The sequence below is a fragment of the Notolepis coatsorum genome (genome assembly GCF_963971535.1).
Source record: "Notolepis coatsorum genome assembly, chromosome: 3".
Taxonomy (NCBI): domain Eukaryota; kingdom Metazoa; phylum Chordata; class Actinopteri; order Aulopiformes; family Paralepididae; genus Notolepis; species Notolepis coatsorum.
Window position 1 is genome coordinate 5,922,017 of NC_140167.1, and position 17,939 is coordinate 5,939,955.

General features: G+C 48.1%; 1 protein-coding gene across 1 annotated transcript in view; it reads left to right on the top strand.

Annotated features, from left to right (window-relative positions):
* Window positions 1–2,794: 2,794 nt before the first annotated feature.
* Window positions 2,795–17,939, top strand: part of LOC311225148 (gamma-aminobutyric acid receptor subunit rho-2-like) — a gene marked incomplete at its 3' end in the record, with an annotated part of 65,222 nt that continues 50,077 nt past the window's right edge. The window contains exon 1 of the mRNA XM_084310352.1: window positions 2,795–2,859. The remainder of the gene's footprint in view (window positions 2,860–17,939) is intronic.

Below are 17,939 nucleotides of genomic sequence, written 5' to 3' on the forward strand. Positions count from 1 at the left end.
GTGCAGCCAAGGTTGTTCAATCAACTTACCATGAAACTTAAAAGCAGTGAGGTAAGTTTGTCTTCTTGAAGTCGTTCTTCTGCAGTGCACCCGGCTTCTCAGTCTGTCGCCGTTGCACTTGCAAATTGCAATCAGCGCTGGAGTTGTCTCGGGTTGCTTCTTGAAGCAGTCAAAATGTGCCCCTTGGCTACAATGGTTGTCAATCATTTCGTCATCAGCTGTGACTGGTCGGTTCAGAAGAACCCATGTTGAACTTGAGAGGTTATGTATCCTTCCGCACCGGCGAATTATGGTCCCCTGTGTAACTAACCAGAGTGCTATGGACTGGTTTAAATTTGCATCAGCTTGCGCCAATATGGGCAGGGGCACATCAGATTCCAGCAGGGGCCAATGCCCCTGGTGCCCCAGTGGTAAAGTCTCCTTGTATTATCTTTTTCCCCCTTCTTTTTCCGTTTTTCTCCCCGTTTTTCTCCCCCGTTTTTCTATATATATATAATGACTTAGGCCCTGTTTAGACGGAAACGCTAGCAGGTGAATCCGCAAAAATATTTTTCCGGATGTGCCTTTCGTTTATACGGAAACGACGTTTTTACAGGGTGAAACCGTAAAAAAGTGAGACCACCTTCCAGGGTGGAATTCCTAGAAACGATAAACCTTTGCGCTATCATCTAAAGTCAGGTCAGTCTGTAATTTCTGAGATACTGAATTTGGGGTTTTCATGAGCTGTAAGCCACAATTATCTAAATTAAAACAAATAAAGGCATGACATATTTCACTTCGTGTAATGAATATATAATCTATGAGAGTTTCGCTTTTTGAATTTAATTACTGAAATAAATGAACTTTTCCACAATATTCTAATTCATTGAGCTGCACCTGTATATATATATATATTCATCTACAAGCTCATCTACAAGTTCATCTACACGTTAATCTGCAAGTTCATCTACAAGTTCATCTACAAGTTAATCTACAAGCTCATCTACAAGTTCATCTACAAGCTCATCTACAAGTTAATCTACAAGCTCATCTACAAGCTCATCTACAAGTTCATCTACAAGTTCATCTACAAGTTCATCTACATGTTCATCTACAAGCTCATCTACAAGCTCATCTACAAGTTCATCTACAAGTTCATCTACAAGCTCATCTACAAGTTCATCTACAAGCTCATCTACAAGTTCATTTACAAGCTCATCTACAAGCTCATCTACAAGTTCATCTACAAGTTCATCTACAAGCTCATCTACAAGTTAATCTACAAGCTCATCTACAAGCTCATCTACAAGCTCATCTACAAGTTCATCTACAAGTTCATCTACAAGCTCATCTACAAGTTCATTTACAAGTTCATCTACAAGTTCATCTACAAGCTCATCTACAAGTTCATCTACAAGCTCATCTACACGTTCATCTACAAGCTCATCTACAAGCTCACCTACAAGTTCACGTACAAGTTCATCTACAAGCTCATCTACAAGCTCACCTACAAGTTCACGTACAAGTTCATCTACACGTTCATCTACAAGTCCATCTACACGTTCATCTACAAGCTCATCTACAAGCTCACCAGTGTTGCAGTGCTGGTATAACTCGGTATAACGGCGTTATACCTCGCTCACTGAGGCTGAAGTACGCGCAATCGCTTTTTACATGGCATTATCCAACCGGACTCCCGGAGAAGCATGCAGCTGCAGAGCCGCAGAGCCAGCGGCGCTCTCTGGGCCGCGCGCTGACGGCCGCGATGTGAGGCAATAGTATCCAGCTGCAGGACGAGAGCAGCCAAAAAACTGTGCATGCGCGCACGCGCGTGGAGCGTTTGACCTACTGTCAATTTGCCACTGCACCACTGAAGCTCACCTACAAGTTCACGTACAAGTTCATCTACACGTTCATCTACAAGCTCATCTACAAGTTCATCTACAAGCTCACCTACAAGCTCATCTACACGTTCATCTACAAGCTCATCTACAAGTTCATCTACAAGTTCATCTACAAATTCATCTACAAGCTCATCTACACATTCATCTACACGTTCATCTACACGTACTGTACATCTACACGTTCATCTACACGTACTGTACATCTACACACATATCCACGGAGAGAAGTCCTTCATACAGTGAGTGAGATGGTTATAATCTCTGCCTTGCTGCTGCGCGCCGGACTGTTGTGTCACACAAGGCTGCGAGTAATCCCCCTCCTCCCACGAGCCCGTACACAGATGTTGACACGGGTCTCGCTCTCTCTCTCTCTCTCCCTCTCTATTTCCATCTCTCTCTCTCTCTCTCTCTCTGTCTCTCTCTCTCTCCCTCTCTCCCCCCCTCTCTCTCTGCGTCTGTGCGCTACAGTTGTCTGAGAGAGAGAGAGAGAGAGAGAGAGAGAGAGAGAGAGAGAGAGAGAGAGAGAGAGAGAGAGAGAGAGAGAGAGAGAGAGCGAGAGAGAAACAGCGGTACATGTGCTCCGCGTCGAGGCACTGCGCGCTTCTCCAAATAGCCGCCTTGTCGCAGTACTCAGGAGCCGCGTTATTGGACCCTGTTATCCGGCGACAACAACGACAACAGCACACCGTATAACACAACTGTCTGGTGCCACATATGGTCGCATCCCAGCCGCCGAGGAGAAGGAAGATGCGCTGGGAGCCGCGCCGCGGAGGTTCTGGACTGCTGAGCGGCACCTGTGGAGTTCTGCTGAGACCGCGCCGCGCGTGATGATGCCGCCTCGTTGTTGGACCAACGCGGCGCTGCTGCTGCTGCTGTGTCTGGCCGCCGGCGGGGAGGCGGGCAGGAGGCGGCACCGCGGCACGCGGGTCCGCAGGTGGACCGGTACCAACCCCCCGGAGAACCCCAAGCACGGCGTGTGAGTATAGCACCGGCACACACACACACACACACACAGACACACACAGACACGCACACACACAGTTAGGGCTACATTAACACTTTCAATGCCAGCGACGCTATATGTCGTTTGTTCATGCCGACCGTTCATTGCCAACAACGCGATGTCTTTTGTTTTTTTATTAGCGATTTGAATTCATATTTCATCAATCTAGTCTCACGTTAGTGCTGCAAACTCTCTCTGAGCTCCATTGGGAAAATACTGCCCCCTATTGTCTCCCTGTGGTACTGCACCCATTTTTTGTAATGGATTGCATGAAAACACATGGGGGGGGGGGGATCCAGTTTCCTCATTTTACTTCTCGCGCGAGCCACTCGAGACGATCGGATTCATTGTGGACCATCAGAACAGCATGGAATACATATTTCCAGTACGCAGCGTTGGATCAATAAACGCGATCGATATTTGGAATGGCGATCAGGAATTGGAATAATCTTTTTGGAGAACATCTGAGGTAAGGAATCTATTTTACCAGTCTTAGGATAATCAGAACTTTTTTCACAGAGATATCAAGGTTTGCCCTATGTGTGTGTGTGTGTGTGTGCACGTGTGTGTGTGTGCTGATCAGGAAATGAGAGATTAGATTTTTCAGCTCGCTTCTCTACGTGCATAAGTACACATATACTATCGATAATCTAGCGTTTATTTGAAAACGCTTCATAAATAGGCAGAAAAATTTAAGTTTTTTGTGTATTCCAGAATATTCCAGTAAAGGGCGATTATCATAGAATCTTTATATTTTCCTGAAACTTAAAAAAAACTAGCGATTTTCAAAATGGTATAAAACGGAAATGAACCGATTAAAAAAACAATCCGTTTCGACAATGTTGACTGCAAACAAGTCATTGATAAGCAACGGCCAGATTAGACACATAGCCATAATTTAAGACATAGATTATGCGTTCACAAATGCGAGTGCTATATCATTGAAGTGGGTGGCGGCATTCAAGGGGGTAAAAAGGAAAACCCGGCTGGCACGGAAAGTGTTAAGGTCTAAACATGCAAAAGTCCAAGGGACAACTGTTTAAATGTGTGGAGGCGTTAGACAGACATCAAGACAATAGGTCTAATCTGTAGGTTAAATACTTACACTCATCAGCATCATCATCACCATCATCATCATCATCATCATCATCATCATCATCATCATCATCATCATCATCATCACCATCATCATCATCATCACCATCATCATCATCATCATCATCATCATCATCATCACCGTCATCATCATCATCATCATCACCATCATCATCATCATCATCATCAGCATCATCACCATCATCACCATCATCATCACCATCATCACCATCATCATCACCATCATCATCATCATCATCATCATCATCATCATCATCATCATCACCATCATCATCATCATCATCACCATCACCATGATGATGATGATGATGGTGATGATGATGATGATGATGATGATGATGATGGTGATGATGATAATGGTGATGATGATGATGATGATGATGATGATGATGATGATGATGATGGTGATGACACACGCACACACACACAGACACAGACACACAGACACACACACACATAGACACACACACAGACACACAGACACACACACTTCTCTTGAATGTTCAATGATCTTGTTTTAACTGTGGACTCTGGGTGTGCTGCTACCATGGTAACATTAGACTTGGCCGCTGCCTTTGATACGATGGATCATTTATCCCGCCTAGAACAGTGTGTTGGCATCAGAGGTGCTGCCCCCATGTTACTTCAGTCGTACCTGACTGATAGGAGTTTCTCTGTCCATCTGGGTGAATTCTCCTCAAATGTGGCCCCTCTTACCTGTGGTGTTCCCCAAGGCTCCATCCTAGGCCCTTTATTATTTTCTTTATTATGCTGCCCTTAGGTTCTTATTTTCTGAAGATCTGCCTAAAAATACATACCTAAGTAAATGGAAGATTGCTCCACTTCTACAAATATCATTTGCATGTTCTTGGTATCTAGGGACATCTATGGATCTCGTGGAATGTATTCCCAGTGTCAGAAATATTGTGTCTGTTACTAGGCTTGAGTAAATTGTGATGAAACAAAGGAGAATATAAATGATGAATTTTCTTTGCATCTTTGACAGTGAATAATCTAAGCAAATGAATAAAGGGAAGATGATTAAACATAATGTTTTGTAGATACAGTACTGCATTCTGCCATCCGGACACATGCAATTTGAAATATTATTATAGAATATAGAATACCAGGCCTATAAATGACCTTATTATAGCCAACTTGCACATCTATGGATCGGGCCAAATCTCCTTTTTCAAATGGCAGAGTTCAATCTGGATTTAGTATCTCCAGGCGTGCCGCAAGAACCGTGAATCAAATCGACTGTATGTACAGTTCCATTCTTATAATGGATATTGCTCCGCCATTTTGTATCACATTGCAACAGGGATTGTTGCTAAATGTTCACAGAAGGTAGACACACTAACTGCGCTCCAATCTATGCCAATAATGTTCAGTTTTGTGATAGAGAATTCCGAGAAATAATAGAAATAAAAAATATCCATACAAGTCATTTGCTTGCAGGAAGCTGGAATCGGCTGGGAAAGATAGTTTTTCGAAATGTCAACGCTCATTGAGAGCTCTGGATGCCCTCTCCTCATATGACTACAACTGGCGACGCGCTGCTGATTTAAAATGGCGGATATTCGCTAAATGATTAACTCATTCACCGCCAACCACGACTATAGTCAGGTTATCTCGCCATGCGTTGAGCGCCAGAACCCGAGTATAGTCGGGTTTTCGATTGTTTTCATCGTTTTTTTCTTTTATTCTATTTTTTTATTCGATACAATCTCACGGATCTCGGTGTATCATTGGGACTCATTCTGAGAAGCCGAGATTGCAATGCCGGCCGAATCCTGCTAGGTGGCAGCATCACCCACCCTTTGAAACCTTATTTCACACTGTGTGTTACATTATATATGGTCCGGGTGGAGAAATGGTACCCGGGCAAGTGAAAGGCTTCAGTCGAGCCCCTAGGGACCCATGTCAGGGACCCGATGGACATCAATACTGGAAATCACAATCAGACAATTGGAATATTCTTTTTGCAATACCTCCTACCAAAGGTAAGAACTATATGACATCAACCCTACTTTTATCCTACAATGATTTCACATCGATCGCAACGATCAACGTATGTAGTATTCAAAGCGTATGCCGTTGCTAACGATCGGAGCATCACAAAACGACCCCCCCCCCCCCCCCCCACCTTTGATGCCTTCATGATGAAACATAATATCTATTATATACCTTTGATTTGGAAATAATATCGTGTCCGGACGAGCAACGCGAACGACTTTAGCAAAATGCACATACAGGGGAGGAAACTAACTTTTTGGCTTACCAGCCAACTGGCGAGTATCTGATTTTTTTTACCAGCCAAACAGATTTTTTACCAGACAAAAAAAATCGCTAATTGTGATAATTACTTCTTTGTATGTCAAGCCGCGTCAATGTTGTGTATGCATCTGGGTAGGCACACTGTGCCTTTAAGACAGCACGGTGGTCTTACGACAGTGCTGTGAAGTACCGTCAAGTGTTGTGGTAACGTCAGTTGGGTTGGTGTGCTGTTGTGCACAGTGCACTGGTTGAGCTAGCCCCTTTCGTGACTGCGATGTGCAAGCCAGGGGCTTTTGAGCATGAAATAAAATGTCTAACCTTACGTCGTAGTCCGGAGCTTTTTTGGAAACATTATAGTCATAACAGATACACCTAGCTGGCTGCTTTGAGCACACGGGGCTAACGTTAGCTAGCAAGCAGCTATAGCTAAAACGCTAACTAGAAGCTAACCACTGTATACAGTTCCAGTAGACTAACATTACACCTCTGTGATTTAAATGTGTCCTTAGTAACTTATACTCGAGGGTTGTACTAGGGTTGGATGCAGTTCCCCGTTGGTCAGTCTGTCTGTTTTCCATCTTCTGCTGTGTTTAACGTTATCTGTTTGCGAGTGCTCCTGATGGCTAGCCTAGTACCGCAGGACTTTTATTATTATATGTCCGCGGGTTGGCCAGTACTGCGCAAACGTTTATTAAACATTATATGTCCGCGGGTGGTCTTGTGCAGTGCTCTCGTGGCACTGTCAACTAAAGCGAACACTCAGAAGACGCGCACCGTTTGCCAGTGCAGTGATTGCAGAATGTTTTATTTTTTTGTATACTCGCCAGCAGGGGAGGAAACTAACTTTTTGGCTTACCAGCCAACTGGCGGGTATCTGATTTTTTTTACCAGCCAAACGTAAAAAATACTAGCATTTGGCCAGTAAAGTGGCCTAATTTCCTCCCCTGTGCACATAGCGCTCCATAACTCAGCTTCCAGGAATTAGCCAGGATCACTCTGAAACTATACAATATACAACTATACAAAAATTTACAATTTTGTACATGTTGGACGAGAGATATAGTGACTGTCAAATGAGCCATAGTATTGTTGTCTGACCTGGAGAGTGTTAACCATGCATTCATATCATCTAGGCTGGATTACTGTAATGCCCTGTATGTGGGTCTCTAGACCAACTCACCTGTTTTTATTGGCTTTTTAAGGCTTGGTAAGCCACACATCCCTGATCGTGTCGTGGTTGTTTTTAATGTATTGTAGCTTTTGATTTTGTGTGTATATATATATACTGTATTTTGCATTTTTAGTATTTCTGTTTTTATATTGTAAAGCACGTTGGTGCAACTTCGGTTGGTTTTAAATGTGCTATATAAATAAAGTTGACCTTGACACACACACACACACACACACACACACACACTGACACACACACACACACACGTGCGCTACCGCCGCCTAACGTCACTCAAATTAATTAAACGTTCTTCTCTGCGCAAATATTGGCTTATGGTTAAATTTATTATGTGTTGAGTGCGGCTGGGTGGCATAGCAGAGATTGCGCTCGTCACCAATGCAGAACGCAAGAGACTCCGGGAACGAATCCCAGTCTCAGCATTGCCTTCGGCTTGGGCCGGCCGTCGTACTGGCTCATTTGGCAGAGTCAGCGGGTGGAAGTCGATGGGTGGGGATTGGACGTTGTGGACAGCGACCCCTACAGGTCGGTTGGGAGACGCCTGCACAGCAGAGACAGGAAGTGGCGAGGGTAGTGTGAGCCTCCCATGCGTTACACTTCGCCAATGAGAGTCCGCGCTGGCAGGTGAAAAGATGTGACAGGCTGCCTCCTCGTGTGCCGGAGGGGACACGTGATGCAAGGCTTCTATCCTCTTTACAACCGACCAGTGGGGGGCATAGTCGAGCAACGTTCAAGACAGGGGAGGGGAGAATTGGATACACGAAATTGGGATGAGAGAAAAAATAGAACAATAAGGAGAAAAAGTGGATAAAAAAAAAGAAATTAATGATGTGTTGACCAGAACACACTGTCTGTAGTCTGTCTGTCTGTAGCCTGTCTGTCTGTAGTCTGTCTGTCTGTAGTCTGTCTGTCTGTCTGTAGCCTGTCTGTCTGTAGCCTGTCTGTCTGTAGTCTGTCTGTAGCCTGTCTGTCTGTAGCCTGTCTGTCTGTAGCCTGTCTGTCTGTATTCTGTCTGTCTGTAGCCTGTCTGTCTGTAGTCTGTCTGTCTGTAGCCTGTCTGTCTGTAGTCTGTCTGTCTGTAGTCTGTCTGTCTGTAGCCTGTCTGTCTGTAGCCTGTCTGTCTGTCTGTAGCCTGTCTGTCTGTAGTCTGTCTGTCTGTAGCCTGTCTGTCTGTAGCCTGTCTGTCTGTAGCCTGTCTGTCTGTAGCCTGTCTGTCTGTAGCCTGTCTGTCTGTAGTCTGTCTGTCTGTAGCCTGTCTGTCTGTAGCCTGTCTGTCTGTAGTCTGTCTGTCTGTAGTCTGTCTGTCTGTAGCCTGTCTGTCTGTAGCCTGTCTGTCTGTAGCCTGTCTGTCTGTAGTCTGTCTGTCTGTCTGTCTGTAGCCTGTCTGTCTGTCTGTAGTCTGTCTGTAGCCTGTCTGTCTGTAGCCTGTCTGTCTGTCTGTCTGTAGCCTGTCTGTCTGTAGCCTGCCTGTCTGTCTGTAGCCTGTCTGTCTGTAGTCTGTCTGTCTGTAGCCTGTCTGTCTGTCTGTCTGTCTGTCTGTAGTCTGTCTGTCTGTAGCCTGTCTGTCTGTAGCCTGTCTGTCTGTCTGTCTGTAGTCTGTCTGTCTGTCTGTAGCCTGTCTGTCTGTCTGTAGCCTGTCTGTCTGTAGCCTGTCTGTCTGTAGTCTGTCTGTCTGTAGTCTGTCTGTCTGTAGTCTGTCTGTAGCCTGTCTGTCTGTAGTATGTCTGTAGACTGTCTGTCTGTAGCCTGTCTGTCTGTAGCCTGTCTGTCTGTAGTATGTCTGTAGACTGTCTGTCTGTAGCCTGTCTGTCTGTAGTCTGTCTGTCTGTCTGTCTGTAGCCTGTCTGTCTGTCTGTCTGTCTGTCTGTAGTCTGTCTGTCTGTAGCCTGTCTGTCTGTAGTCTGTCTGTCTGTCTGTAGCCTGTCTGTCTGTAGTCTGTCTGTCTGTAGCCTGTCTGTCTGTAGTCTGTCTGTCTGTAGTCTGTCTGTCTGTAGCCTGTCTGTCTGTCTGTAGCCTGTCTGTCTGTAGTCTGTCTGTCTGTAGCCTGTCTGTATGTAGTCTGTCTGTCTGTAGCCTGTCTGTCTGTAGTCTGTCTGTCTGTAGCCTGTCTGTCTGTAGTCTGTCTGTCTGTAGTCTGTCTGTCTGTAGTCTGTCTGTCTGTAGTCTGTCTGTAGCCTGGAGATGGACAGAGCCTGTATGACGTGACAGACAGACAGATAGATATATGTTGACTCAATCATATCTATCAGAAGGTCTCACTGAGTCATTGATTGATTGATTGATTGATTGATTGAAAACTTTATTAACAGATTGCAGAATGGGTACTGTAACTGAGGGGTACAATTCCCTGACTGTATTGTTAGATATGATACTTACTACCACTACCTCTTGTACTTTAGACTCTGGCCACCCAGTACTAGGTATAAATAATTATGATAAACACTCCCACCTGATGAAACGGATCCAACACAAATGTACCAAGTCGAAAGTCTGCGTTTAATAATAATACATAGCAAAAGGTATGTACAACGATCACTTAATTACATTTATGATTTGAAATAGTATGCACTTTTATGGCAAATGAGTATTCGTAGGTAGATCAATATCGAATGTCCAATCTCTGATTGCGCAGGAAGCAAATATACAACCTGGAATATTTAGGGAACAATAGCAATGATACTTGAATGATTATATAGCTGGATACACTAGGGGAAGGTTCCGACTGCTTGTAGGACAGCTGGAGGGGGGGGGTAGAGTCTGGCTGTATCCCGTCTGGCCGAGGGTATCCTGGGAGAGCCCACAGTCGTGCGACCCGGTGCCCAGCGATCCTCGATCCACAGATGAAAGCAGTTGGACTCTCTGTGGCCGGCGTCCTCCGGTCCACGATGGAGAGACGTGAGGCGACCTCGTCGTGTAGAGCGTCTTCTCACCTGTCGTCCTCTCCGGGGGGGGTATTTCCAACACACCGCAGTGTTGGCCTTTATCCATAGAATAATCAAAGTACTCAAAGCATAATCCAAGCCGGGGAAGGCTAGCCGTCGTCGGTAGAATAATCCAATATACAGGTCCACTCGCTCTTTGGCCTGGAGCTCCTCGGGTGCAGCTTCACGTGGGGTCAACCACCCTGGATAAGCGTCCAGCTGATGCCCGAAACGATGGGGGTGCTGATTACTATAGAACTCTTACCGCACGATGCACTACATATGAATAGACTATTATTAGCTTAATAGAATACGTCCAACTCGACGATATAGTGCCAAATATGACTATTCAAATATTAATATACACGATGTCTCAATGCCGATACTGGGCCGAATTGGCCTTACTGCCCACACGTGGTTCGCAGGGAGGCTTTTGCGTCTGTCACTCTGTTGGAGGGTAAGGAACTGGACTAAAAGAAAGCTCTACTTTAATAGCGCAGTATATATACGCACTATGAACAAATAGTACCATTAGTGGTGCGGTAGACATATTCCTACGCGGAACTAGGACTTGTCCATACATGTTGAGCGGTACGATTGAACCTGGTCTGAGGGGTATGGCGACCTGGCACCAAGGTCTCGTCCAATGGTAGAATGGAGACTATTATGGGATGTTCAGTAGACTAGAAGGGATATTCAATGCATATTGTACAAGGAATATACAAGGGATATCAGGGGATATCAGGGGATATACAAATACAATTAAATATATATATATAAATAAATATATATATTCGGTTTAATCTGATCCTTCAGAACAGCCGCCCCCTAATTGGTCCCAACCCAATTAGTTAAGCAGAGACAGATTAACCGCACTGTCTACCACTCAAGGGTTCGCTGTAAGGGTCAGTCAACTCACAAAGTCATAGGGTCATGGTCATCATCGATTGTGTCTGGGAGTCGGGGCAGTTCTATGAGCCTCGCCACCGGACGGGTGTAAATGCGCCCCTGGACGAGTACTTCAGCTGCTCGGACCTTGCCATCGGCACCGGTGATCACTTTGCTTACGCGGCCAGCCGGCCACATAGCTCTGGGTAGTGACTGGTCAATAATCATGACGACTGTTCCTTCCGTCAAATTGTCTCTCTCTTTTACCCACTTCTGGCGGGTCTGTAGAGACGGTAGGTAGTGCAGTAGGAAACTGCTCCAAAACTTGTCGGCTAATACTTGGCTGTACCTCCACATTCGTCGGCCGTTTGCTTCTTCAGGCCGGTACATTGTCTGGGGTAACGCGGGATCTAGCCGCCCCATCAGGAGGGTGTTGGGGGTGACTGGGTCGACATCTGCTACATCACTGGAGACGTAACCGAGGGGCTTGGAGTTCAATACTCCCTCAATCTCCGTGAGGACTGTCATTAGGACTTCTTCCGCCACAGTCTGGGCCCCAAGTACTGCGTACAGGGCTGTCTTTATAGAACGTACTTCTCGTTCCCAAGTTCCACCGAAGTGGGGTGCGTTTGGGGGGTTGAATTGGAAGTCAATCTGGGCTGGAGCGAGGTGGGTCTTAAGTTCTGGGCCCATAGCTTGGAAGCTCTCCCTCAGCTCTCTTTCTCCGCCTTTGAAGTTTGTCCCGTGATCGGACAATAATGTAGACGGTTTTCCTTTCCGGGATGTGAATCTTCGGAAGGCCATAAGGAATGAGTCTGCGCTCATGGTCGGAAGGAGCTCGATATGTATCGCTCTGGTGGTCATGCATTTGAATACAATACCCCACCGCTTCTCGGTGCCTCTTCCTTTCTTTATGTGCAGCGGGCCAAAACAGTCCATGCCTGTTGAGTGGAATGGCTTGTCGCCGAGTCGGAGGCGACATGGAGGTAGGTCAGCCATCCGTGGTATGCTGGGCTGCGCGCGCCACTTTCGGCAGTCTAGACAGGTTCGCTGGAAGCGTCGCACCGCCTCTCTTCCTTGAAGTATCCAGTAACGACGTCTGATTTCCGCGAAGACTCTCTCTGCTCCTGCGTGGTGTACATCCTCGTCGTATTTCTTTATAATCAGCTCTGTGACCTTGTGTCGGCTGTTCAATACGATCGGGTACTTAATGTCATCCGGTAAATTGGGGGCTCTCCGCAGGCGACCACCCACTCTGATGAGGGTATGTGTGTCACTCTCGGGGGCCAGATGAATCAATCTGCTGTCTGATGGGACGGGCTTTCCTCCCTGTAGACAGTCTAGTTCATCGGGGAACGAGTCTCTCTGGGCTCGTTGCAGTAGAAGCAGTTCTGCTTCCTCGTAGTCAGCTGCTGACATATCAGCGGGGGACTTAATCTCTGGGTGGTGCCGCAGGAATGTCCGTTGCTGCGCACTCTCTATGGTAATGCAATCGTCTATGTTGGGGTCTGCGGAGACAACAGTGCTCAATCCACAGAACATGGGTTTCTTATTCTCAGCCTCCTCGTCACTTGCTTCCCTCGGGGTGGGCGTGGGCCAATCTCCTTCCGGGAGCTTGAGGAATGCTGGTCCGTCACTGTAGATGTTATGACGGGTTAAGTCATCTAGGGACATTCCCCGGGTGATGACGTCAGCTGGGTTGTGTTTTGTATCAACATAGCGCCAGTTTGCTTCTCCGGTTAACTCTCCGGTTAACTCTTGAATCTCAGTGACTCTGACTCCCACGAAGACTTTGTATTTGCATGAATCCGATTTGATCCAGGCGAGTACTGTCGTGGAATCTGACCACAGGATTGTTCTATGCACCGGAATGGTGAGCTCACGTTGGATGAGCGTGGCTAGATGCGCTCCTGCGAGGGCTGCGCAGAGCTCTAGACGTGGGATAGACTGTTGCTTGCGTGGGGCTATTCTCGAGCGGGCGAGGATGAATGCTGTGTAGATCTCTCCCCCCTCTTCTTGGGCCCGCAAGTAGGCTACTGATCCGTAGGCGACCTCGGAGGCGTCACTGAAGACGTGTAGATCCATTTTACATGTCTCTGGCCTCACCGTGGGTGGGAAGTAGCTTCGGCGTATATTAACGCCTGGGAGTGAGTGGAGTTCCATCTCCCACTCTCTCCAGGTGGATGCAAGGTGTGCGGGAATGGGGTCGTCCCAGCCCTGGTCCTTGTCCCACAATGCTCGTACAATCATCTTTGCCCTGGTGGTGTACGGTAGTATACATCCTAACGGGTCATATTGTCGGGCGAGTGTTCTGTACACACTCCGTCTGGTGGTCGGTATTGCCGTCGACCTTCCCTGCTCCGTGGTCAGGGGTTTGTGTCTATAGTGGAGCGAATCTGTTTTGAAGCGCCACACTAGTCCTAGTGTCATCTCTTGGGCTTCTCCTGGGATTGTAGCCGTCCAGGTCTCGCTGCTCGCTGCCTTGTCCTCGGAGGAGAGGCTGCGTAGTACGTGCGGATCGCTGCTGGCCCACTGCCTGAGATCAAAGCCGCCTTTGATCAGAGAGGCGCGGAGTTTAAGTAGGAGAGCCTCGGCTTCTTCTTGGGTCGAAACGCTTTGTAGACAGTTATCTACGTAGAAGCTGTTCTTCACACTGTGTCGGACCTCTTCGTCCGCTGCTGGGTCCTCTGCGACATGTCTCTGTAGTGCAAATGTAGCACAGCATGGGCTGCATGTAGTTCCGAAAGGGAGGACTTCCCATTGGTAGATGGCTGGGTGCTCATCTCCTGGCCTCTCTCTCCATAGGAACCGCAACAGGGGCTTGTCCTCCTCTACTAATCTCACCTGCAGGAACATCCCTTTGATATCCCCGCTGATAGCCACCTTGTCCTGGCGGAAGCGGAGTAGTACGCCTAGTAGGGAGGGGCCGAGTGTAGGACCGGGCAATAGCTCTTTATTCAGATTTTGGGATCCGATCTGGTAGCTGCAGTTAAACACGATGCGGTCTTTGCCGTTGTGATGAACCTTGTGGTGGGGCACGTACCACGATTCAGTCGTCTGGTCGGCCTCTTTAATGTCAATCTTTGTGACGTGTCCCGCTGTGATGAGCTTCTCAATCTCAGCGCGGTATACACTTTCTTGGGCGGGGTCCTTAGCTAAGCGCCGCTCTGTGTTTAGTAGGTACCGCTCTGTGGCGTCTTTCTTTGCGTGAAAGGTAGGCATCCCTTCCCGCCGCAGGAGTGGCGTGGCGTATCTCAACACGCCGCTGACTGGGACTCTCTTTGTTCCCGTCTCGAGGAGGTTAATGGCGTAGATGTCGTCTTTAGAGCGAATGTCTTTCTTTTCGTTCTTAAAGGGCATTTGTTCTAAGGTCCATAGCCTCTCTACATGCTGCAGGAGTGCGGTGTCTCCCTCTGTGACTCGGGAGTGGAGACAGCTAGTGGCTGTGGTTCGGTTGAGAGATTTGGCGAGTGGGCCTTGGAGAGTCCATCCTAGGCGGGTCTCGACTGCTGCAGGACAGCCTCTGGGTCCGGTATGAACCCGGTCTATCGGGACAATGAGGTCTGCATGGTCGGAGCCTATCAACAGTGTCGGGGTAGCACCGTCTATGAGTGGGATCGGTAGCTTGCGTAGATGCACATATTTCTCCATCAGCTTGGCTACGGGGTATGTGTACCGCGAGAGTCCTATTTCTTGGCTGGTGAAAGCGTCTGTAATCCTGTACCGTCGCTCGGGCTGGCCGCTTGCTGCGATAGAGAATGAGACATTCACGCCCTTTATCGTTTTCAAATCTCTTCTTATTGTCCGAATTGTCATTTGGTTTTCGCTCCCCCGCAGCCCTAGCTGGGCCGCAGCGGACGCGAGCAGAAGGGTCTTCTCTGACCCGTCATCAAGGACGGCGTAAGTGTCCATGACTTTATTCTGGTAGCTCAATGTCACACGGACTACCTTTAAGAGCACTCTGGCTCCGCTGCTGCTGGCGGGGTCGATGTACATGACGCTTGCTTTGCTGCTTGATGGTGCGGGTGGAGGCCGCCGTCTGTTACTGTCGTGGAGTATGTCCAGATGGGCTCCATCGCACCGACTGCACTTTTTCTTTAAGCGGCATTCGGCTGCCATGTGTGATCGCGCACAGCGAAAACAGCGTCTGTTGGACTTTATCCATTGACTCGCTTCCTCCGCATTCATCTTGGGGAATGAGTCACATTGTGACAGCCAGTGTTCTTTCTCACAGTAGGGGCACACTATCTTCCACTTCTCCTTTCTTGAGGGGGTACTGTGGCTCCTACTGCTTGGCACTGACTCCGATTGGTGCATGACAGTCACCGATCTTCTTCCATCATTTAGTCTCCTGGTTCCTTCTCTGGAGCCAGGGGTGCTCCGTCCGAATGTATCTAGCCGTAAGCTGCTGACTTCTCTCGCCAGGAAGTCGGCTAGATCGAGGAGGTTCGGTTCGGGGCCATTAGGGTCTCGGTGGTCTCTCTGCCGCCTAAAGCGCTCCTGTCGGGCGGGCGGTAGCTTCTCCAAGATCCTCTCTACATTTGAGTTGGCGTATAGTTCATGCCTACCCTTTTCCCTCTGCGCTCCCAGCATCCCTACCAGGGACTGCACTCTGATGGACAGGTCGTCCAGTGCTCGATTGTCTGTTGCTGGGGGTAGGCGGTCGATGTGCCTGATCTCCTGGATCACGTAATCCCATATACGTCCATATCTCTGGTCCAACGCTACCAGCGCTGCGGTGTATGGGGTCGTGGAAGTGGCGTAGGCGAGCGCTATGTTGTGCGCGCGGGGTACCTTTAAATGCTTCAGTAGTATCGCGTATTTATGGCGTTCATCAATGACATCCACCAACATTGTCTCCAGACACATGCGGAGCTCCGTATACTGGGCCCGGTTCTCCTGGGTGAAGTCTGGTACCATAGGTGTGCCAATGTATGACGCGGATTGTTGATACATCGGCGAGCGTTGGGGGAGAGGCCTCCTAGGCGAGTCTCCTCCTGCTCCTTGGCGTGGGCTGGTACCGGCTGTGTACCATGGCCCGCTGGTCCAGGTGCTGTTCCTCGGTGCGGGTCGTGCGTCGTGCTCACCCGTGAATAGCGTCGGGGGTCTGTAGCGCAGCTCCGCGGGGGTATAGCCTGGGCTGTACTGGACCTCCTGGTCCGGTAGAGTACTGTGCTGTCGTCGGGCGTGGTTCTCCTCCTCTTCCTCTTCGTCTTCCGTGAGGTCATCCAGGGCTTGTAGTCTCTGATTTAGCCTCTCCGCAGTGTATGCTGCTCCTTCCCGGTGGCTGGGTCTCGCTTGGACCGGTTGGGGAATGGGGTCTGCGGGGGGTATAAACCTCGTCTGTTGGTCAAGTTCAGGGTCGCTTACTCGGCTAGGGGATGCCGCCCTGGAGTGATGTCTAGACGAGTTCCTGGAGCCTCTGGTGGAGGGAGGGGGTGTTGTCCTTCTGATCAGCTGTTCTATTAGTTGCGCTTGTGCTCTGTCGCGCTCGGCTTCGCGCTTGGTGAGATCCGATTCTCTCTGGGCACCGGTGGCGGCGCGCTGGGCGTCGGCCCGGTCTCTTGCCATATTCTCTTCCATCTGAATGCGTCTTATTTCCAGGCGTATGTGCTCTTCTTCGCTCCGTTGCTGTATCTGCAATCGATCGCGTTCACCCTGGAGTCTATCGCGTTCAGTAGAGGCTTTCAGGCTGACGAGGAATGCCTGCTGTAGTGTCCTCTCTGCCTCGCTGGGAGAAGACGGTTGTATAGGGGAGCCGTCCCTTGGGGTACTCCGTGCGGAGTCTTGGAGCTCTATCTCCACGGTGCTCTCCTCATCTTCTTCCGTGCCGAGTTCTCTCTCGGTAGTGTTGTCTTCCTCCCGGGACTCGTCGGGGACTACTTCTTCGGTATTGGCGGGGTGTAAAGTCATGTCTGGTTCCCCCTGGTCCCCACCGTGAGCTGGGTCAGTTACGTTAGAACCCATAGGGGCCTCTATGGTCGGGGTAGCCTGGTCGTTAGGGTTAGACATCATTTTACTTTCTAGTTTTACCGCGTTTACTGTTGGTAGAAGACTAGGTTGTTGACTGACAGCGTAAGCCTCTAGGTACTGAGGGAGCTGTCGTTTGCGCCGCGGGCGTTGTTGGTTAGGAGGATCGTTTCGTGGAGTGTTCATCATAGGCCATTTTAATATTAATAACACTATATTAATATTACACTGATTACCATCCGGCTCGAAGGACCAATTGTAACTGAGGGGTACAATTCCCTGACTGTATTGTTAGATATGATACTTACTACCACTACCTCTTGTACTTTAGACTCTGGCCACCCAGTACTAGGTATAAATAATTATGATAAACACTCCCACCTGATGAAACGGATCCAACACAAATGTACCAAGTCGAAAGTCTGCGTTTAATAATAATACATAGCAAAAGGTATGTACAACGATCACTTAATTACATTTATGATTTGAAATAGTATGCACTTTTATGGCAAATGAGTATTCGTAGGTAGATCAATATCGAATGTCCAATCTCTGATTGCGCAGGAAGCAAATATACAACCTGGAATATTTAGGGAACAATAGCAATGATACTTGAATGATTATATAGCTGGATACACTAGGGGAAGGTTCCGACTGCTTGTAGGACAGCTGGAGGGGGGGGGTAGAGT